Source organism: Spermophilus citellus, assembly GCF_964194105.1.
Source record: "Spermophilus citellus genome assembly, chromosome: 3".
Lineage (NCBI taxonomy): Eukaryota > Metazoa > Chordata > Mammalia > Rodentia > Sciuridae > Spermophilus > Spermophilus citellus.
This window is the reverse complement of record NC_138184.1, coordinates 66,381,555-66,402,754: the sequence shown is the minus strand read 5'-3', so window position 1 is coordinate 66,402,754 and position 21,200 is coordinate 66,381,555.

Below are 21,200 nucleotides of genomic sequence, written 5' to 3'. Positions count from 1 at the left end.
TCAGTACTCTAAGCCCACTTGGTTCCCCAAATTTCGTTCTTCTATGTTGAAGCGTTCGTTTCCAGTAACAGTTTGAATTTTGGCGTTTCACTCTGTTTTCTCCTATACTGATAGATGTATTTGGAACTCTAAATCAAACACGGTTTGTGCTAGCTTCTTGAAACTTGACACACTAAAGCAGTTTCACGTTCTATCTCTATGTTCTGTTTCCTCTTGATGTAGCCCTAAGCAGTGACTGGGGAGAAACACTTTCATTGAAAGGGGTTGCCAAGCTTCCAAAAATTGCGAGTCTCCAGAAATCTCAGCAACTATTTTTTCACCCAAACTGGATGACACTTTCAGGTAATGATCAGTACACTAAGCCCACTTGGTTCCCCAAATTTCGTTCTTCTATATTGAAGCGTTCGTTTCCAGTAACAGTTTGAATTTTGGCGTTTCACTCTGTTTTCTCCTATATTGGTAGATGTATTTGGAACTCTAAATCAAACACGGTTTGTGCTAGCTTATTGAAACTTGACACAATAAAGCAGTTTCACGTTCTATCTCTATGTTCTGTTTGCTCTTGATGTAGCCCTAAGCAGTGACTGGGGAGAAACACTTTCATTGAAAGGGGTTGCCAAGCTTCCAAAAATTGCGAGTCTCCAGAAATCTCAGAAACGATTTTTTCACCCAAACTGGATGACACTTTCAGGTAATGATCAGTACACTAAGCCCACTTGGTTCCCCAAATTTCGTTCTTCTATGTTGAAGCGTTCGTTTCCAGTAACAGTTTGAATTTTGGCGTTTCACTCTGTTTTCTCCTATACTGATAGATGTATTTGGAACTCTAAATCAAACACGGTTTGTGCTAGCTTCTTGAAACTTGACACAATAAAGCAGTTTCACGTTCTATCTCTATGTTCTGTTTCCTCTTGATGTAGCCCTAAGCAGTGACTGGGGAGAAACACTTTCATTGAAAGGGGTTGCCAAGCTTCCAAAAATTACGAGTCTCCAGAAATCACAGCAACTATTTTTTCACCCAAACTGGATGATACTTTCAGGTAATGATCAGTACACTAAGCCCACTTGGTTCCCCAAATTTCGTTCTTCTATGTTGAAGCGTTCGTTTCCAGTAACAGTTTGAATTTTGGCGTTTCACTCTGTGTTCTCCTATAGTGATAGATGTATTTGGAACTCTAAATCAAACACGGTTTGTGCTAGCTTCTTGAAACTTGACACACTAAAGCAGTTTCACGTTCTATCTCTATGTTCTATTTCCTCTTGATGTAGCCCTAAGCAGTGACTGGGGAGAAACACTTTCATTGAAAGGGGTTGCCAAGCTTCCAAAAATTGCGAGTCTCCAGAAATCTCAGCAACTATTTTTTCACCCAAACTGGATGGCTCTTTCAGGTAATGATCAGTACTCTAAGCCCACTTGGTTCCCCAAATTTCGTTCTTCTATGTTGAAGCGTTCGTTTCCAGTAACAGTTTGAATTTTGGCGTTTCACTCTGTTTTCTCCTATTCTGATAGATGTATTTGGAACTCTAAATCAAACACGGTTTGTGCTAGCTTCTTGAAACTTGACACAATAAATCAGTTTCACGTTCTATCTGTATGTTCTATTTCCTCTTGATGTAGCCCTAAGCAGTGACTGGGGAGAAACACTTTCATTGAAAGGGGTTGCCAAGCTTCCAAAAATTGCGAGTCTCCAGAAATCTCAGCAACCATTTTTTCACCCAAACTGGATGACTCTTTCAGGTATTGATCAGTACACTAAGCCCACTTGGTTCCCCAAATTTCGTTCTTCTATGTTGAAGCGTTCGTTTCCAGTAACAGTTTGAATTTTGGCGTTTCACTCTGTTTTCTCCTATACTGATAGATGTATTTGGAACTCTAAATCAAACACGGTTTGTGCTAGCTTCTTGAAACTTGACACACTAAAGCAGTTTCACATTCTATCTCTATGTTCTGTTTCCTCTTGATGTAGCCCTAAGCAGTGACTGGGGAGAAACACTTTCATTGAAAGGGGTTGCCAAGCTTCCAAAAATTGCGAGTCTCCAGAAATCTCAGCAACTATTTTTTCACCCAAACTGGATGACACTTTCAGGTAATGATCAGTACACTAAGCCCACTTGGTTCCCCAAATTTCGTTCTTCTATGTTGAAGCGTTCGTTTCCAGTAACAGTTTGAATTTTGGCGTTTCACTCTGTTTTCTCCTATACTGATAGATGTATTTGGAACTCTAAATCAAACACGGTTTGTGCTAGCTTCTTGAAACTTGACACACTAAAGCAGTTTCACGTTCTATCTCTATGTTCTGTTTCCTCTTGATGTAGCCCTAAGCAGTGACTGGGGAGAAACACTTTCATTGAAAGGGGTTGCCAAGCTTCCAAAAATTGCGAGTCTCCAGAAATCTCAGCAACGATTTTTTCACCCAAACTGGATGGCTCTTTCAGGTAATGATCAGTACTCTAAGCCCACTTGGTTCCCCAAATTTCGTTCTTCTATGTTGAAGCGTTCGTTTCCAGTAACAGTTTGAATTTTGGCGTTTCACTCTGTTTTCTCCTATACTGATAGATGTATTTGGAACTCTAAATCAAACACGGTTTGTGCTAGCTTCTTGAAACTTGACACACTAAAGCAGTTTCACGTTCTATCTCTATGTTCTGTTTCCTCTTGATGTAGCCCTAAGCAGTGACTGGGGAGAAACACTTTCATTGAAAGGGGTTGCCAAGCTTCCAAAAATTGCGAGTCTCCAGAAATCTCAGCAACTATTTTTTCACCCAAACTGGATGACACTTTCAGGTAATGATCAGTACACTAAGCCCACTTGGTTCCCCAAATTTCGTTCTTCTATATTGAAGCGTTCGTTTCCAGTAACAGTTTGAATTTTGGCGTTTCACTCTGTTTTCTCCTATATTGGTAGATGTATTTGGAACTCTAAATCAAACACGGTTTGTGCTAGCTTATTGAAACTTGACACAATAAAGCAGTTTCACGTTCTATCTCTATGTTCTGTTTGCTCTTGATGTAGCCCTAAGCAGTGACTGGGGAGAAACACTTTCATTGAAAGGGGTTGCCAAGCTTCCAAAAATTGCGAGTCTCCAGAAATCTCAGAAACGATTTTTTCACCCAAACTGGATGACACTTTCAGGTAATGATCAGTACACTAAGCCCACTTGGTTCCCCAAATTTCGTTCTTCTATGTTGAAGCGTTCGTTTCCAGTAACAGTTTGAATTTTGGCGTTTCACTCTGTTTTCTCCTATACTGATAGATGTATTTGGAACTCTAAATCAAACACGGTTTGTGCTAGCTTCTTGAAACTTGACACAATAAAGCAGTTTCACGTTCTATCTCTATGTTCTGTTTCCTCTTGATGTAGCCCTAAGCAGTGACTGGGGAGAAACACTTTCATTGAAAGGGGTTGCCAAGCTTCCAAAAATTACGAGTCTCCAGAAATCACAGCAACTATTTTTTCACCCAAACTGGATGATACTTTCAGGTAATGATCAGTACACTAAGCCCACTTGGTTCCCCAAATTTCGTTCTTCTATGTTGAAGCGTTCGTTTCCAGTAACAGTTTGAATTTTGGCGTTTCACTCTGTGTTCTCCTATAGTGATAGATGTATTTGGAACTCTAAATCAAACACGGTTTGTGCTAGCTTCTTGAAACTTGACACACTAAAGCAGTTTCACGTTCTATCTCTATGTTCTATTTCCTCTTGATGTAGCCCTAAGCAGTGACTGGGGAGAAACACTTTCATTGAAAGGGGTTGCCAAGCTTCCAAAAATTGCGAGTCTCCAGAAATCTCAGCAACTATTTTTTCACCCAAACTGGATGGCTCTTTCAGGTAATGATCAGTACTCTAAGCCCACTTGGTTCCCCAAATTTCGTTCTTCTATGTTGAAGCGTTCGTTTCCAGTAACAGTTTGAATTTTGGCGTTTCACTCTGTTTTCTCCTATTCTGATAGATGTATTTGGAACTCTAAATCAAACACGGTTTGTGCTAGCTTCTTGAAACTTGACACAATAAATCAGTTTCACGTTCTATCTGTATGTTCTATTTCCTCTTGATGTAGCCCTAAGCAGTGACTGGGGAGAAACACTTTCATTGAAAGGGGTTGCCAAGCTTCCAAAAATTGCGAGTCTCCAGAAATCTCAGCAACCATTTTTTCACCCAAACTGGATGACTCTTTCAGGTATTGATCAGTACACTAAGCCCACTTGGTTCCCCAAATGTCGTTCTTCTATGTTGAAGCGTTCGTTTCCAGTAACAGTTTGAATTTTGGCGTTTCACTCTGTTTTCTCCTATACTGATAGATGTATTTGGAACTCTAAATCAAACACGGTTTGTGCTAGCTTCTTGAAACTTGACACACTAAAGCAGTTTCACATTCTATCTCTATGTTCTGTTTCCTCTTGATGTAGCCCTAAGCAGTGACTGGGGAGAAACACTTTCATTGAAAGGGGTTGCCAAGCTTCCAAAAATTGCGAGTCTCCAGAAATCTCAGCAACTATTTTTTCACCCAAACTGGATGACACTTTCAGGTAATGATCAGTACACTAAGCCCACTTGGTTCCCCAAATTTCGTTCTTCTATGTTGAAGCGTTCGTTTCCAGTAACAGTTTGAATTTTGGCGTTTCACTCTGTTTTCTCCTATACTGATAGATGTATTTGGAACTCTAAATCAAACACGGTTTGTGCTAGCTTCTTGAAACTTGACACACTAAAGCAGTTTCACGTTCTATCTCTATGTTCTGTTTCCTCTTGATGTAGCCCTAAGCAGTGACTGGGGAGAAACACTTTCATTGAAAGGGGTTGCCAAGCTTCCAAAAATTGCGAGTCTCCAGAAATCTCAGCAACGATTTTTTCACCCAAACTGGATGACACTTTCAGGTAATGATCAGTACACTAAGCCCACTTGGTTCCCCAAATTTCGTTCTTCTATGTTGAAGCGTTCGTTTCCAGTAACAGTTTGAATTTTGGCGTTTCACTCTGTTTTCTCCTATACTGATAGATGTATTTGGAACTCTAAATCAAACACGGTTTGTGCTAGCTTCTTGAAACTTGACACAATAAAGCAGTTTCACGTTCTATCTCTATGTTCTGTTTCCTCTTGATGTAGCCCTAAGCAGTGACTGGGGAGAAACACTTTCATTGAAAGGGGTTGCCAAGCTTCCAAAAATTACGAGTCTCCAGAAATCACAGCAACTATTTTTTCACCCAAACTGGATGATACTTTCAGGTAATGATCAGTACACTAAGCCCACTTGGTTCCCCAAATTTCGTTCTTCTATGTTGAAGCGTTCATTTCCAGTAACAGTTTGAATTTTGGCGTTTCACTCTGTGTTCTCCTATACTGATAGATGTATTTGGAACTCTAAATCAAACACGGTTTGTGCTAGCTTCTTGAAACTTGACACACTAAAGCAGTTTCACGTTCTATCTCTATGTTCTATTTCCTCTTGATGTAGCCCTAAGCAGTGACTGGGGAGAAACACTTTCATTGAAAGGGGTTGCCAAGCTTCCAAAAATTGCGAGTCTCCAGAAATCTCAGCAACTATTTTTTCACCCAAACTGGATGGCTCTTTCAGGTAATGATCAGTACTCTAAGCCCACTTGGTTCCCCAAATTTCGTTCTTCTATGTTGAAGCGTTCGTTTCCAGTAACAGTTTGAATTTTGGCGTTTCACTCTGTTTTCTCCTATACTGATAGATGTATTTGGAACTCTAAATCAAACACGGTTTGTGCTAGCTTCTTGAAACTTGACACACTAAAGCAGTTTCACGTTCTATCTCTATGTTCTGTTTCCTCTTGATGTAGCCCTAAGCAGTGACTGGGGAGAAACACTTTCATTGAAAGGGGTTGCCAAGCTTCCAAAAATTGCGAGTCTCCAGAAATCTCAGCAACTATTTTTTCACCCAAACTGGATGACACTTTCAGGTAATGATCAGTACACTAAGCCCACTTGGTTCCCCAAATTTTGTTCTTCTATGTTGAAGCGTTGGTTTCCAGTAACAGTTTCAATTTTGGCGTTTCACTCTGTTTTCTCCTATATTGGTAGATGTATTTGGAACTCTAAATCAAACACGGTTTGTGCTAGCTTCTTGAAACTTGACACAATAAAGCAGTTTCACGTTCTATTTCTATGTTCTGTTTCCTCTTGATGTAGCCCTAAGCAGTGACTGGGGAGAAACACTTTCATTGAAAGGGGTTGCCAAGCTTCCAAATATTACGAGTCTCCAGAAATCTCAGCAACTATTTTTTCACCCAAACTGGATGATACTTTCAGGTAATGATCAGTACACTAAGCCCACTTGGTTCCCCAAATTTCGTTCTTCTATGTTGAAGCGTTCGTTTCCAGTAACAGTTTGAATTTTGGCGTTTCACTCTGTTTTCTCCTATACTGATAGATGTATTTGGAACTCTAAATCAAACACGGTTTGTGCTAGCTTCTTGAAACTTGACACACTAAAGCAGTTTCACGTTCTATCTCTATGTTCTGTTTCCTCTTGATGTAGTCCTAAGCAGTGACTGGGGAGAAACACTTACATTGAAAAGGGTTGCCAAGCTTCCAAAAATTACGAGTCTCCAGTAATCTCAGCAACTATTTTTTCACCCAAACTGGATGATACTTTCAGGTAATGATCAGTACACTAAGCCCACTTGGTTCCCCAAATTTCGTTCTTCTATGTTGAAGCGTTCGTTTCCAGTAACAGTTTGAATTTTGGCGTTTCACTCTGTTTTCTCCTATTCTGATAGATGTATTTGGAACTCTAAATCAAACACGGTTTGTGCTAGCTTCTTGAAACTTGACACAATAAATGAGTTTCACGTTCTATCTGTATGTTCTATTTCCTCTTGATGTAGCCCTAAGCAGTGACTGGGGAGAAACACTTTCATTGAAAGGGGTTGCCAAGCTTCCAAAAATTGCGAGTCTCCAGAAATCTCAGCAACTATTTTTTCACCCAAACTGGATGACTCTTTCAGATATTGATCAGTACACTAAGCCCACTTGGTTCCCCAAATTTCGTTCTTCTATGTTGAAGCGTTCGTTTCCAGTAACAGTTTGAATTTTGGCGTTTCACTCTGTTTTCTCCTATACTGATAGATGTATTTGGAACTCTAAATCAAACACGGTTTGTGCTAGCTTCTTGAAACTTGACACACTAAAGCAGTTTCACGTTCTATCTCTATGTTCTGTTTCCTCTTGATGTAGTCCTAAGCAGTGACTGGGGAGAAACACTTACATTGAAAAGGGTTGCCAAGCTTCCAAAAATTACGAGTCTCCAGTAATCTCAGCAACTATTTTTTCACCCAAACTGGATGATACTTTCAGGTAATGATCAGTACACTAAGCCCACTTGGTTCCCCAAATTTCGTTCTTCTATGTTGAAGCGTTCGTTTCCAGTAACAGTTTGAATTTTGGCGTTTCACTCTGTTTTCTCCTATACTGATAGATGTATTTGGAACTCTAAATCAAACACGGTTTGTGCTAGCTTCTTGAAACTTGACACAATAAAGCAGTTTCACGTTCTATCTCTATGTTCTGTTTCCTCTTGATGTAGCCCTAAGCAGTGACTGGGGAGAAACACTTTCATTGAAAGGGGTTGCCAAGCTTCCAAAAATTGCGAGTCTCCAGAAATCTCAGCAACTATTTTTTCACCCAAACTGGATGGCTCTTTCAGGTAATGATCAGTACTCTAAGCCCACTTGGTTCCCCAAATTTCGTTCTTCTATGTTGAAGCGTTCGTTTCCAGTAACAGTTTGAATTTTGGCGTTTCACTCTGTTTTCTCCTATACTGATAGATGTATTTGGAACTCTAAATCAAACACGGTTTGTGCTAGCTTCTTGAAACTTGACACAATAAAGCAGTTTCACGTTCTATCTCTATGTTCTGTTTCCTCTTGATGTAGCCCTAAGCAGTGACTGGGGAGAAACACTTTCATTGAAAGGGGTTGCCAAGCTTCCAAAAATTACGAGTCTCCAGAAATCACAGCAACTATTTTTTCACCCAAACTGGATGACACTTTCAGGTAATGATCAGTACACTAAGCCCACTTGGTTCCCCAAATTTCGTTCTTCTATATTGAAGCGTTCGTTTCCAGTAACAGTTTGAATTTTGGCGTTTCACTCTGTTTTCTCCTATACTGATAGATGTATTTGGAACTCTAAATCAAACACGGTTTGTGCTAGCTTCTTGAAACTTGACACAATAAAGCAGTTTCACGTTCTATCTCTATGTTCTGTTTCCTCTTGATGTAGCCCTAAGCAGTGACTGGGGAGAAACACTTTCATTGAAAGGGGTTGCCAAGCTTCCAAAAATTGCGAGTCTCCAGAAATCTCAGAAACGATTTTTTCACCCAAACTGGATGACACTTTCAGGTAATGATCAGTACACTAAGCCCACTTGGTTCCCCAAATTTCGTTCTTCTATGTTGAAGCGTTCGTTTCCAGTAACAGTTTGAATTTTGGCGTTTCACTCTGTTTTCTCCTATACTGATAGATGTATTTGGAACTCTAAATCAAACACGGTTTGTGCTAGCTTCTTGAAACTTGACACAATAAAGCAGTTTCACGTTCTATCTCTATGTTCTGTTTCCTCTTGATGTAGCCCTAAGCAGTGACTGGGGAGAAACACTTTCATTGAAAGGGGTTGCCAAGCTTCCAAAAATTACGAGTCTCCAGAAATCACAGCAACTATTTTTTCACCCAAACTGGATGATACTTTCAGGTAATGATCAGTACACTAAGCCCACTTGGTTCCCCAAATTTCGTTCTTCTATGTTGAAGCGTTCGTTTCCAGTAACAGTTTGAATTTTGGCGTTTCACTCTGTGTTCTCCTATAGTGATAGATGTATTTGGAACTCTAAATCAAACACGGTTTGTGCTAGCTTCTTGAATCTTGACACAATAAAGCAGTTTCACGTTCTATCTCTATGTTCTATTTCCTCTTGATGTAGCCCTAAGCAGTGACTGGGGAGAAACACTTTCATTGAAAGGGGTTGCCAAGCTTCCAAAAATTGCGAGTCTCCAGAAATCTCAGCAACTATTTTTTCACCCAAACTGGATGGCTCTTTCAGGTAATGATCAGTACTCTAAGCCCACTTGGTTCCCCAAATTTCGTTCTTCTATGTTGAAGCGTTCGTTTCCAGTAACAGTTTGAATTTTGGCGTTTCACTCTGTTTTCTCCTATACTGATAGATGTATTTGGAACTCTAAATCAAACACGGTTTGTGCTAGCTTCTTGAAACTTGACACACTAAAGCAGTTTCACGTTCTATCTCTATGTTCTGTTTCCTCTTGATGTAGCCCTAAGCAGTGACTGGGGAGAAACACTTTCATTGAAAGGGGTTGCCAAGCTTCCAAAAATTGCGAGTCTCCAGAAATCTCAGCAACTATTTTTTCACCCAAACTGGATGACACTTTCAGGTAATGATCAGTACACTAAGCCCACTTGGTTCCCCAAATTTTGTTCTTCTATGTTGAAGCGTTCGTTTCCAGTAACAGTTTCAATTTTGGTGTTTCACTCTGTTTTCTCCTATATTGGTAGATGTATTTGGAACTCTAAATCAAACACGGTTTGTGCTAGCTTCTTGAAACTTGACACAATAAAGCAGTTTCACGTTCTATTTCTATGTTCTGTTTCCTCTTGATGTAGCCCTAAGCAGTGACTGGGGAGAAACACTTTCATTGAAAGGGGTTGCCAAGCTTCCAAATATTACGAGTCTCCAGAAATCTCAGCAACTATTTTTTCACCCAAACTGGATGATACTTTCAGGTAATGATCAGTACACTAAGCCCACTTGGTTCCCCAAATTTCGTTCTTCTATGTTGAAGCGTTCGTTTCCAGTAACAGTTTGAATTTTGGCGTTTCACTCTGTTTTCTCCTATTCTGATAGATGTATTTGGAACTCTAAATCAAACACGGTTTGTGCTAGCTTCTTGAAACTTGACACACTAAAGCAGTTTCACGTTCTATCTCTATGTTCTGTTTCCTCTTGATGTAGTCCTAAGCAGTGACTGGGGAGAAACACTTACATTGAAAAGGGTTGCCAAGCTTCCAAAAATTACGAGTCTCCAGTAATCTCAGCAACTATTTTTTCACCCAAACTGGATGATACTTTCAGGTAATGATCAGTACACTAAGCCCACTTGGTTCCCCAAATTTCGTTCTTCTATGTTGAAGCGTTCGTTTCCAGTAACAGTTTGAATTTTGGCGTTTCACTCTGTTTTCTCCTATTCTGATAGATGTATTTGGAACTCTAAATCAAACACGGTTTGTGCTAGCTTCTTGAAACTTGACACAATAAATCAGTTTCACGTTCTATCTGTATGTTCTATTTCCTCTTGATGTAGCCCTAAGCAGTGACTGGGGAGAAACACTTTCATTGAAAGGGGTTGCCAAGCTTCCAAAAATTGCGAGTCTCCAGAAATCTCAGCAACCATTTTTTCACCCAAACTGGATGACTCTTTCAGGTATTGATCAGTACACTAAGCCCACTTGGTTCCCCAAATTTCGTTCTTCTATGTTGAAGCGTTCGTTTCCAGTAACAGTTTGAATTTTGGCGTTTCACTCTGTTTTCTCCTATACTGATAGATGTATTTGGAACTCTAAATCAAACACGGTTTGTGCTAGCTTCTTGAAACTTGACACACTAAAGCAGTTTCACATTCTATCTCTATGTTCTGTTTCCTCTTGATGTAGCCCTAAGCAGTGACTGGGGAGAAACACTTTCATTGAAAGGGGTTGCCAAGCTTCCAAAAATTGCGAGTCTCCAGAAATCTCAGCAACTATTTTTTCACCCAAACTGGATGACACTTTCAGGTAATGATCAGTACACTAAGCCCACTTGGTTCCCCAAATTTCGTTCTTCTATGTTGAAGCGTTCGTTTCCAGTAACAGTTTGAATTTTGGCGTTTCACTCTGTTTTCTCCTATACTGATAGATGTATTTGGAACTCTAAATCAAACACGGTTTGTGCTAGCTTCTTGAAACTTGACACACTAAAGCAGTTTCACGTTCTATCTCTATGTTCTGTTTCCTCTTGATGTAGCCCTAAGCAGTGACTGGGGAGAAACACTTTCATTGAAAGGGGTTGCCAAGCTTCCAAAAATTGCGAGTCTCCAGAAATCTCAGCAACGATTTTTTCACCCAAACTGGATGACACTTTCAGGTAATGATCAGTACACTAAGCCCACTTGGTTCCCCAAATTTCGTTCTTCTATGTTGAAGCGTTCGTTTCCAGTAACAGTTTGAATTTTGGCGTTTCACTCTGTTTTCTCCTATACTGATAGATGTATTTGGAACTCTAAATCAAACACGGTTTGTGCTAGCTTCTTGAAACTTGACACAATAAAGCAGTTTCACGTTCTATCTCTATGTTCTGTTTCCTCTTGATGTAGCCCTAAGCAGTGACTGGGGAGAAACACTTTCATTGAAAGGGGTTGCCAAGCTTCCAAAAATTACGAGTCTCCAGAAATCACAGCAACTATTTTTTCACCCAAACTGGATGATACTTTCAGGTAATGATCAGTACACTAAGCCCACTTGGTTTCCCAAATTTCGTTCTTCTATGTTGAAGCGTTCATTTCCAGTAACAGTTTGAATTTTGGCGTTTCACTCTGTGTTCTCCTATACTGATAGATGTATTTGGAACTCTAAATCAAACACGGTTTGTGCTAGCTTCTTGAAACTTGACACACTAAAGCAGTTTCACGTTCTATCTCTATGTTCTATTTCCTCTTGATGTAGCCCTAAGCAGTGACTGGGGAGAAACACTTTCATTGAAAGGGGTTGCCAAGCTTCCAAAAATTGCGAGTCTCCAGAAATCTCAGCAACTATTTTTTCACCCAAACTGGATGGCTCTTTCAGGTAATGATCAGTACTCTAAGCCCACTTGGTTCCCCAAATTTCGTTCTTCTATGTTGAAGCGTTCGTTTCCAGTAACAGTTTGAATTTTGGCGTTTCACTCTGTTTTCTCCTATACTGATAGATGTATTTGGAACTCTAAATCAAACACGGTTTGTGCTAGCTTCTTGAAACTTGACACACTAAAGCAGTTTCACGTTCTATCTCTATGTTCTGTTTCCTCTTGATGTAGCCCTAAGCAGTGACTGGGGAGAAACACTTTCATTGAAAGGGGTTGCCAAGCTTCCAAAAATTGCGAGTCTCCAGAAATCTCAGCAACTATTTTTTCACCCAAACTGGATGACACTTTCAGGTAATGATCAGTACACTAAGCCCACTTGGTTCCCCAAATTTTGTTCTTCTATGTTGAAGCGTTGGTTTCCAGTAACAGTTTCAATTTTGGCGTTTCACTCTGTTTTCTCCTATATTGGTAGATGTATTTGGAACTCTAAATCAAACACGGTTTGTGCTAGCTTCTTGAAACTTGACACAATAAAGCAGTTTCACGTTCTATTTCTATGTTCTGTTTCCTCTTGATGTAGCCCTAAGCAGTGACTGGGGAGAAACACTTTCATTGAAAGGGGTTGCCAAGCTTCCAAATATTACGAGTCTCCAGAAATCTCAGCAACTATTTTTTCACCCAAACTGGATGATACTTTCAGGTAATGATCAGTACACTAAGCCCACTTGGTTCCCCAAATTTCGTTCTTCTATGTTGAAGCGTTCGTTTCCAGTAACAGTTTGAATTTTGGCGTTTCACTCTGTTTTCTCCTATACTGATAGATGTATTTGGAACTCTAAATCAAACACGGTTTGTGCTAGCTTCTTGAAACTTGACACACTAAAGCAGTTTCACGTTCTATCTCTATGTTCTGTTTCCTCTTGATGTAGTCCTAAGCAGTGACTGGGGAGAAACACTTACATTGAAAAGGGTTGCCAAGCTTCCAAAAATTACGAGTCTCCAGTAATCTCAGCAACTATTTTTTCACCCAAACTGGATGATACTTTCAGGTAATGATCAGTACACTAAGCCCACTTGGTTCCCCAAATTTCGTTCTTCTATGTTGAAGCGTTCGTTTCCAGTAACAGTTTGAATTTTGGCGTTTCACTCTGTTTTCTCCTATTCTGATAGATGTATTTGGAACTCTAAATCAAACACGGTTTGTGCTAGCTTCTTGAAACTTGACACAATAAATGAGTTTCACGTTCTATCTGTATGTTCTATTTCCTCTTGATGTAGCCCTAAGCAGTGACTGGGGAGAAACACTTTCATTGAAAGGGGTTGCCAAGCTTCCAAAAATTGCGAGTCTCCAGAAATCTCAGCAACTATTTTTTCACCCAAACTGGATGACTCTTTCAGATATTGATCAGTACACTAAGCCCACTTGGTTCCCCAAATTTCGTTCTTCTATGTTGAAGCGTTCGTTTCCAGTAACAGTTTGAATTTTGGCGTTTCACTCTGTTTTCTCCTATACTGATAGATGTATTTGGAACTCTAAATCAAACACGGTTTGTGCTAGCTTCTTGAAACTTGACACACTAAAGAAGTTTCACATTCTATCTCTATGTTCTGTTTCCTCTTGATGTAGCCCTACGCAGTGACTGGGGAGAAACACTTTCATTGAAAGGGGTCGCCAAGCTTCCAAAAATTGCGAGTCTCCAGAAATCTCAGCAACGATTTTTTCACCCAAACTGGATGACACTTTCAGGTAATGATCAGTACACTAAGCCCACTTGGTTCCCCAAATTTCGTTCTTCTATGTTGAAGCGTTCGTTTCCAGTAACAGTTTGAATTTTGGCGTTTCACTCTGTTTTCTCCTATACTGATAGATGTATTTGGAACTCTAAATCAAACACGGTTTGTGCTAGCTTCTTGAAACTTGACACAATAAAGCAGTTTCACGTTCTATCTCTATGTTCTATTTCCTCTTGATGTAGCCCTAAGCAGTGACTGGGGAGAAACACTTTCATTGAAAGGGGTTGCCAAGCTTCCAAAAATTGCGAGTCTCCAGAAATCTCAGCAACTATTTTTTCACCCAAACTGGATGGCTCTTTCAGGTAATGATCAGTACTCTAAGCCCACTTGGTTCCCCAAATTTCGTTCTTCTATGTTGAAGCGTTCGTTTCCAGTAACAGTTTGAATTTTGGCGTTTCACTCTGTTTTCTCCTATACTGATAGATGTATTTGGAACTCTAAATCAAACACGGTTTGTGCTAGCTTCTTGAAACTTGACACACTAAAGCAGTTTCACGTTCTATCTCTATGTTCTGTTTCCTCTTGATGTAGCCCTAAGCAGTGACTGGGGAGAAACACTTTCATTGAAAGGGGTTGCCAAGCTTCCAAAAATTGCGAGTCTCCAGAAATCTCAGCAACTATTTTTTCACCCAAACTGGATGACACTTTCAGGTAATGATCAGTACACTAAGCCCACTTGGTTCCCCAAATTTCGTTCTTCTATATTGAAGCGTTCGTTTCCAGTAACAGTTTGAATTTTGGCGTTTCACTCTGTTTTCTCCTATATTGGTAGATGTATTTGGAACTCTAAATCAAACACGGTTTGTGCTAGCTTATTGAAACTTGACACAATAAAGCAGTTTCACGTTCTATCTCTATGTTCTGTTTGCTCTTGATGTAGCCCTAAGCAGTGACTGGGGAGAAACACTTTCATTGAAAGGGGTTGCCAAGCTTCCAAAAATTGCGAGTCTCCAGAAATCTCAGAAACGATTTTTTCACCCAAACTGGATGACACTTTCAGGTAATGATCAGTACACTAAGCCCACTTGGTTCCCCAAATTTCGTTCTTCTATGTTGAAGCGTTCGTTTCCAGTAACAGTTTGAATTTTGGCGTTTCACTCTGTTTTCTCCTATACTGATAGATGTATTTGGAACTCTAAATCAAACACGGTTTGTGCTAGCTTCTTGAAACTTGACACAATAAAGCAGTTTCACGTTCTATCTCTATGTTCTGTTTCCTCTTGATGTAGCCCTAAGCAGTGACTGGGGAGAAACACTTTCATTGAAAGGGGTTGCCAAGCTTCCAAAAATTACGAGTCTCCAGAAATCACAGCAACTATTTTTTCACCCAAACTGGATGATACTTTCAGGTAATGATCAGTACACTAAGCCCACTTGGTTCCCCAAATTTCGTTCTTCTATGTTGAAGCGTTCGTTTCCAGTAACAGTTTGAATTTTGGCGTTTCACTCTGTGTTCTCCTATAGTGATAGATGTATTTGGAACTCTAAATCAAACACGGTTTGTGCTAGCTTCTTGAAACTTGACACACTAAAGCAGTTTCACGTTCTATCTCTATGTTCTATTTCCTCTTGATGTAGCCCTAAGCAGTGACTGGGGAGAAACACTTTCATTGAAAGGGGTTGCCAAGCTTCCAAAAATTGCGAGTCTCCAGAAATCTCAGCAACTATTTTTTCACCCAAACTGGATGGCTCTTTCAGGTAATGATCAGTACTCTAAGCCCACTTGGTTCCCCAAATTTCGTTCTTCTATGTTGAAGCGTTCGTTTCCAGTAACAGTTTGAATTTTGGCGTTTCACTCTGTTTTCTCCTATACTGATAGATGTATTTGGAACTCTAAATCAAACACGGTTTGTGCTAGCTTCTTGAAACTTGACACACTAAAGCAGTTTCACGTTCTATCTCTATGTTCTGTTTCCTCTTGATGTAGCCCTAAGCAGTGACTGGGGAGAAACACTTTCATTGAAAGGGGTTGCCAAGCTTCCAAAAATTGCGAGTCTCCAGAAATCTCAGCAACTATTTTTTCACCCAAACTGGATGACACTTTCAGGTAATGATCAGTACACTAAGCCCACTTGGTTCCCCAAATTTTGTTCTTCTATGTTGAAGCATTCGTTTCCAGTAACAGTTTCAATTTTGGTGTTTCACTCTGTTTTCTCCTATATTGGTAGATGTATTTGGAACTCTAAATCAAACACGGTTTGTGCTAGCTTCTTGAAACTTGACACAATAAAGCAGTTTCACGTTCTATTTCTATGTTCTGTTTCCTCTTGATGTAGCCCTAAGCAGTGACTGGGGAGAAACACTTTCATTGAAAGGGGTTGCCAAGCTTCCAAATATTACGAGTCTCCAGAAATCTCAGCAACTATTTTTTCACCCAAACTGGATGATACTTTCAGGTAATGATCAGTACACTAAGCCCACTTGGTTCCCCAAATTTCGTTCTTCTATGTTGAAGCGTTCGTTTCCAGTAACAGTTTGAATTTTGGCGTTTCACTCTGTTTTCTCCTATACTGATAGATGTATTTGGAACTCTAAATCAAACACGGTTTGTGCTAGCTTCTTGAAACTTGACACACTAAAGCAGTTTCACGTTCTATCTCTATGTTCTGTTTCCTCTTGATGTAGTCCTAAGCAGTGACTGGGGAGAAACACCTTCATTGAAAAGGGTTGCCAAGCTTCCAAAAATTACGAGTCTCCAGTAATCTCAGCAACTATTTTTTCACCCAAACTGGATGATACTTTCAGGTAATGATCAGTACACTAAGCCCACTTGGTTCCCCAAATTTCGTTCTTCTATGTTGAAGCGTTCGTTTCCAGTAACAGTTTGAATTTTGGCGTTTCACTCTGTTTTCTCCTATTCTGATAGATGTATTTGGAACTCTAAATCAAACACGGTTTGTGCTAGCTTCTTGAAACTTGACACAATAAATCAGTTTCACGTTCTATCTGTATGTTCTATTTCCTCTTGATGTAGCCCTAAGCAGTGACTGGGGAGAAACACTTTCATTGAAAGGGGTTGCCAAGCTTCCAAAAATTGCGAGTCTCCAGAAATCTCAGCAACTATTTTTTCACCCAAACTGGATGACTCTTTCAGGTATTGATCAGTACACTAAGCCCACTTGGTTCCCCAAATTTCGTTCTTGTATGTTGAAGCGTTCGTTTCCAGTAACAGTTTGAATTTTGGCGTTTCACTCTGTTTTCTCCTATACTGATAGATGTATTTGGAACTCTAAATCAAACACGGTTTGTGCTAGCTTCTTGAAACTTGACACACTAAAGCAGTTTCACGTTCTATCTCTATGTTCTGTTTCCTCTTGATGTAGCCCTAAGCAGTGACTGGGGAGAAACACTTTCATTGAAAGGGGTTGCCAAGCTTCCAAAAATTGCGAGTCTCCAGAAATCTCAGCAACGATTTTTTCACCCAAACTGGATGACACATTCAGGTAATGATCAGTACACTAAGCCCACTTGGTTCCCCAAATTTCGTTCTTCTATGTTGAAGCGTTCGTTTCCAGTAACAGTTTGAATTTTGGCGTTTCACTCTGTTTTCTCCTATACTGATAGATGTATTTGGAACTCTAAATCAAACACGGTTTGTGCTAGCTTCTTGAAACTTGACACAATAAAGCAGTTTCACGTTCTATCTCTATGTTCTGTTTCCTCTTGATGTAGCCCTAAGCAGTGACTGGGGAGAAACACTTTCATTGAAAGGGGTTGCCAAGCTTCCAAAAATTACGAGTCTCCAGAAATCACAGCAACTATTTTTTCACCCAAACTGGATGATACTTTCAGGTAATGATCAGTACACTAAGCCCACTTGGTTCCCCAAATTTCGTTCTTCTATGTTGAAGCGTTCGTTTCCAGTAACAGTTTGAATTTTGGCGTTTCACTCTGTGTTCTCCTATACTGATAGATGTATTTGGAACTCTAAATCAAACACGGTTTGTGCTAGCTTCTTGAAACTTGACACACTAAAGTAGTTTCACGTTCTATCTCTATGTTCTATTTCCTCTTGATGTAGCCCTAAGCAGTGACTGGGGAGAAACACTTTCATTGAAAGGGGTTGCCAAGCTTCCAAAAATTGCGAGTCTCCAGAAATCTCAGCAACTATTTTTTCACCCAAACTGGATGGCTCTTTCAGGTAATGATCAGTACTCTAAGCCCACTTGGTTCCCCAAATTTCGTTCTTCTATGTTGAAGCGTTCGTTTCCAGTAACAGTTTGAATTTTGGCGTTTCACTCTGTTTTCTCCTATACTGATAGATGTATTTGGAACTCTAAATCAAACACGGTTTGTGCTAGCTTCTTGAAACTTGACACACTAAAGCAGTTTCACGTTCTATCTCTATGTTCTGTTTCCTCTTGATGTAGCCCTAAGCAGTGACTGGGGAGAAACACTTTCATTGAAAGGGGTTGCCAAGCTTCCAAAAATTGCGAGTCTCCAGAAATCTCAGCAACTATTTTTTCACCCAAACTGGATGACACTTTCAGGTAATGATCAGTACACTAAGCCCACTTGGTTCCCCAAATTTTGTTCTTCTATGTTGAAGCGTTCGTTTCCAGTAACAGTTTCAATTTTGGTGTTTCACTCTGTTTTCTCCTATATTGGTAGATGTATTTGGAACTCTAAATCAAACACGGTTTGTGCTAGCTTCTTGAAACTTGACACAATAAAGCAGTTTCACGTTCTATTTCTATGTTCTGTTTCCTCTTGATGTAGCCCTACGCAGTGACTGGGGAGAAACACTTTCATTGAAAGGGGTTGCCAAGCTTCCAAATATTACGAGTCTCCAGAAATCTCAGCAACTATTTTTTCACCCAAACTGGATGATACTTTCAGGTAATGATCAGTACACTAAGCCCACTTGGTTCCCCAAATTTCGTTCTTCTATGTTGAAGCGTTCGTTTCCAGTAACAGTTTGAATTTTGGCGTTTCACTCTGTTTTCTCCTATACTGATAGATGTATTTGGAACTCTAAATCAAACACGGTTTGTGCTAGCTTCTTGAAACTTGACACACTAAAGCAGTTTCACGTTCTATCTCTATGTTCTGTTTCCTCTTGATGTAGTCCTAAGCAGTGACTGGGGAGAAACACTTACATTGAAAAGGGTTGCCAAGCTTCCAAAAATTACGAGTCTCCAGTAATCTCAGCAACTATTTTTTCACCCAAACTGGATGATACTTTCAGGTAATGATCAGTACACTAAGCCCACTTGGTTCCCCAAATTTCGTTCTTCTATGTTGAAGCGTTCGTTTCCAGTAACAGTTTGAATTTTGGCGTTTCACTCTGTTTTCTCCTATTCTGATAGATGTATTTGGAACTCTAAATCAAACACGGTTTGTGCTAGCTTCTTGAAACTTGACACAATAAATGAGTTTCACGTTCTATCTGTATGTTCTATTTCCTCTTGATGTAGCCCTAAGCAGTGACTGGGGAGAAACACTTTCATTGAAAGGGGTTGCCAAGCTTCCAAAAATTGCGAGTCTCCAGAAATCTCAGCAACTATTTTTTCACCCAAACTGGATGACTCTTTCAGGTATTGATCAGTACACTAAGCCCACTTGGTTCCCCAAATTTCGTTCTTCTATGTTGAAGCGTTCGTTTCCAGTAACAGTTTGAATTTTGGCGTTTCACTCTGTTTTCTCCTATACTGATAGATGTATTTGGAACTCTAAATCAAACACGGTTTGTGCTAGCTTCTTGAAACTTGACACACTAAAGCAGTTTCACATTCTATCTCTATGTTCTGTTTCCTCTTGATGTAGCCCTACGCAGTGACTGGGGAGAAACACTTTCATTGAAAGGGGTTGCCAAGCTTCCAAAAATTGCGAGTCTCCAGAAATCTCAGCAACTATTTTTTCACCCAAACTGGATGGCTCTTTCAGGTAATGATCAGTACTCTAAGCCCACTTGGTTCCCCAAATTTCGTTCTTCTATGTTGAAGCGTTCGTTTCCAGTAACAGTTTGAATTTTGGCGTTTCACTCTGTTTTCTCCTATACTGATAGATGTATTTGGAACTCTAAATCAAACACGGTTTGTGCTAGCTTCTTGAAACTTGACACAATAAAGCAGTTTCACGTTCTATCTCTACGTTCTGTTTCCTCTTGATGTAGCCCTAAGCAGTGACTGGGGAGAAACACTTTCATTGAAAGGGGTTGCCAAGCTTCCAAAAATTACGAGTCTCCAGAAATCACAGCAACTATTTTTTCACCCAAACTGGATGATACTTTCAGGTAATGATCAGTACACTAAGCCCACTTGGTTCCCCAAATTTCGTTCTTCTATGTTGAAGCGTTCGTTTCCAGTAACAGTTTGAATTTTGGCGTTTCACTCTGTGTTCTCCTATAGTGATAGATGTATTTGGAACTCTAAATCAAACACGGTTTGTGCTAGCTTCTTGAAACTTGACACACTAAAGCAGTTTCACGTTCTATCTCTATGTTCTATTTCCTCTTGATGTAGCCCTAAGCAGTGACTGGGGAGAAACACTTTCATTGAAAGGGGTTGCCAAGCTTCCAAAAATTGCGAGTCTCCAGAAATCTCAGCAACTATTTTTTCACCCAAACTGGATGGCTCTTTCAGGTAATGATCAGTACTCTAAGCCCACTTGGTTCCCCAAATTTCGTTCTTCTATGTTGAAGCGTTCGTTTCCAGTAACAGTTTGAATTTTGGCATTTCACTCTGTTTTCTCCTATACTGATAGATGTATTTGGAACTCTAAATCAAACACGGTTTGTGCTAGCTTCTTGAAACTTGACACACTAAAGCAGTTTCACGTTCTATTTCTATGTTCTGTTTCCTCTTGATGTAGCCCTAAGCAGTGACTGGGGAGAAACACTTTCATTGAAAGGGGTTGCCAAGCTTCCAAAAATTGCGAGTCTCCAGAAATCTCAGCAACTATTTTTTCACCCAAACTGGATGACACTTTCAGGTAATGATCAGTACACTAAGCCCACTTGGTTCCCCAAATTTTGTTCTTCTATGTTGATGCGTTCGTTTCCAGTAACAGTTTGAATTTTGGTGTTTCACTCTGTTTTCTCCTATATTGGTAGATGTATTGGGAACTCTAAATCAAACACGGTTTGTGCTAGCTTCTTGAAACTTGACACAATAAAGCAGTTTCACGTTCTATTTCTATGTTCTGTTTCCTCTTGATGTAGCCCTAAGCAGTGACTGGGGAGAAACACTTTCATTGAAAGGGGTTGCCAAGCTTCCAAAAATTGCGAGTCTCCAGAAATCTCAGCAACTATTTTTTCACCCAAACTGGATGACACTTTCAGGTAATGATCAGTACACTAAGCCCACTTGGTTCCCCAAATTTCGTTCTTCTATGTTGAAGCGTTCGTTTCCAGTAACAGTTTGAATTTTGGCGTTTCACTCTGTTTTCTCCTATACTGATAGATGTATTTGGAACTCTAAATCAAACACGGTTTGTGCTAGCTTCTTGAAACTTGACACAATAAAGCAGTTTCACGTTCTATCTCTATGTTCTATTTCCTCTTGATGTAGCCCTAAGCAGTGACTGGGGAGAAACACTTTCATTGAAA